This window comes from Blennius ocellaris (assembly GCF_963422515.1).
Source record: "Blennius ocellaris genome assembly, chromosome: 10".
Lineage (NCBI taxonomy): Eukaryota > Metazoa > Chordata > Actinopteri > Blenniiformes > Blenniidae > Blennius > Blennius ocellaris.
This window is the reverse complement of record NC_137659.1, coordinates 236,292-238,791: the sequence shown is the minus strand read 5'-3', so window position 1 is coordinate 238,791 and position 2,500 is coordinate 236,292. Positions and strand designations below refer to the sequence as shown.

The 2,500-nt window shown below is 48.6% G+C and overlaps 1 pseudogene across 1 annotated transcript in view; it reads right to left on the bottom strand.

The window, feature by feature from the left end:
- LOC308135361 (disco-interacting protein 2 homolog C-like) overlaps positions 1–2,500 on the bottom strand; it is a 58,655-nt pseudogene that overhangs the window by 20,703 nt on the left and 35,452 nt on the right. Inside the window, exons 8-10 of the transcript XR_013937249.1 lie at positions 1,852–1,943; positions 673–783; positions 151–274 (exon numbers count right to left, since the gene is read on the bottom strand). The product of XR_013937249.1 is annotated as a disco-interacting protein 2 homolog C-like (transcript). The remainder of the gene's footprint in view (positions 1–150; positions 275–672; positions 784–1,851; positions 1,944–2,500) is intronic.

The following is a 2,500-nucleotide window of genomic DNA, read 5'->3' as shown; positions in this document are numbered from 1 at the left end:
TTCAAGTGAAAACACATTGTTTGTTTGTTTGTTTTTGCGTTTTCGTTTCAGAAACCAGTCATTTTCGGGGGTTTCAGCCGTTTCCATGGGAACGGCCATCAGTTTCAAAGCGTTGCCACGGAGACGACAAACTTTTCCCTTTGAACTGACCTTTGAACTGCGGGATCTCGCCGGCGGGGCTCTTGGGCAGCCCCTTGTGGCAGACGTCGCTGGTCAGCGCCACCGTCACGCCGCAGCTTCCCAACAGGAAGCCGATCTGCTGGCTGCCGGCGTCCTGCGGCGTCCAGAGGTCACATGATCAACATCCTGCTTCCTTCATCACTTCATTTCATTCATCCTGATAAACGATGTGAAGGAGGAGGAAGTGGAGGTTCATCACAGAACATCCCTCTCTCTTAGCGTCGCGACGTTTCCTCAGCTAATTCAGTAAAACAGGAAGTTAAAAGTTCGCTCAAAGCACCGGGATTCTCTTTCATCTTTAACCGGGAAAACATTGAACTGGGAAGATAAAACAGATGGTGGAATATTTAAGTTTTTAGTCTGTTTCTGGTAAAAACACTTTAAATTAGTTTGTTTCTTCTCGTTTTATGAAAGTTGTAAACTGGGAAATGGAACCTTCCTGCCTGGGAAAGTTCCCAGTTCCCAGTTCCCAGTTGGCGGCGGATGTTTTACCTTCCTGGTCAGAGGAACCTCGATGGGAACGGGAACGACCTCGGCCAGCAGGCAGCCGTAGAACGCCGCCATGAAGGAGGCGGGGTCGTTGTTCGGGAAGACCAGCGCCACCTGCAGGACGCAACGGGACAGTTTACCTCACCTGGTCTCCGCTACTAAACTCACCTGGTCTCCGCTACTAAACTGACCAGGTACTAAACTGACCAGGTACTAAACTCACCTGGTACTAAACTGACCTGGTACTAAACTGACCAGGTACTAAACTCACCTGGTACTAAACTCAGCTGGTACTAAACCGACCAGGTACTAAACTCACCCGGTGCTAAACTGACCAGGTACTAAACCCACCTGGTACTAAACCCACCAGGTAATAAACTCACCTGGTACTAAACTAACCCGGTACTAAACTGAACAGGTACTAAACCCACCTGGTAATAAACTCACCTGGTACTAAACTCACCCGGTACTAAACTGACCAGGTACTAAACCCACCAGGTAATAAACTCACCTGGTACTAAACTCACCCGGTACTAAACCGACCAGCTACTAAACTCACCCGGTGCTAAACTGACCAGGTACTAAACCCACCTGGTACTAAACCCACCAGGGAATAAACTCACCTGTAACTAAGCTGACCAGGTACTAAACCCACCTGTACTTAACCCACCTGGTACTTAACTGACCCGGTACTAAACCCACCCGGTGCTAAACTGACCAGGTACTAAACCCACCTGGTACTAAACCCACCAGGTAATAAACTCACCTGGTACTAAACTCACCTGGTACTAAACTCACCCGGTACTAAACTGACCTGGTACTAAACTGACCAGGTACTTAACTCACCTGGTACTAAACTCACCCGGTACTAAACTGACCAGATACTTAACCCACCTGGTGCTAAACCCACCCGGTACTAAACTGACCAGGTACTTAACTCACCTGGTACTAAACTCACCCGGTACTAAACTGACCAGGTACTTAACTCACCTGGTACTAAACTGACCAGGTACTAAACTGACCAGATACTTAACCCACCTGGTGCTAAACCCACCTGGTACTAAACTGACCAGGTACTTAACTCACCTGGTACTAAATTCACCCGGTACTAAACTCAGCTGGTACTAAACTCAGCTGGTACTAAACTCAGCTGGTACTAAACTCAGCTGGTACTAAACTCACCCGGTCTCCTGGTCTCAGCAGTGGTTCCTGTCTGGTTCCCAGCTTGTGCAGCAGGTTAAAGGCCACCTTCACACTCCTGGACCAGAGTTTACCTGCAGGAAGGTTCCAGAAAGTGAAGCAAACATCACAGTACCACTACTTCACACTGTACTTCACAGTACTACTGTGCTTCACAGTACCACTGCACACAAACAGGAAGATAAAACCTCGAAAGAATTCAGAGGAACAAACAAACAACAAACATTCCAGCAGTGAGACGTGACGTCACCGAACTCGGTGCTTCGCCTCAGAAGTGGACGAGTCCAGAAAGAGTCATGAAGTGGACGACTCCAGAAAGAGTCATTAGGTGGACGAGTCCAGAAAGAGTCATTAGGTGGACGAGTCCAGAAAGAGTCATTAGGTGGACGACTCCAGAAAGAGTCACGAGGTGGACGAGTCCAGAAAGAGTCATTAGGTGGACGAGTCCAGAAAGAGTCACGAGGTGGACGAGTCCAGAAAGAGTCATGAGGAGGACGAGTCCAGAAAGAGTCATGAAGTGGACGACTCCAGAAAGAGTCATGAGGTGGACGAGTCCAGAAAGAGTCATGAAGTGGATGACTCCAGAAAGAGTCACGAGGTGGACGAGTCCAGAAAGAGTCACGAGGTGGAC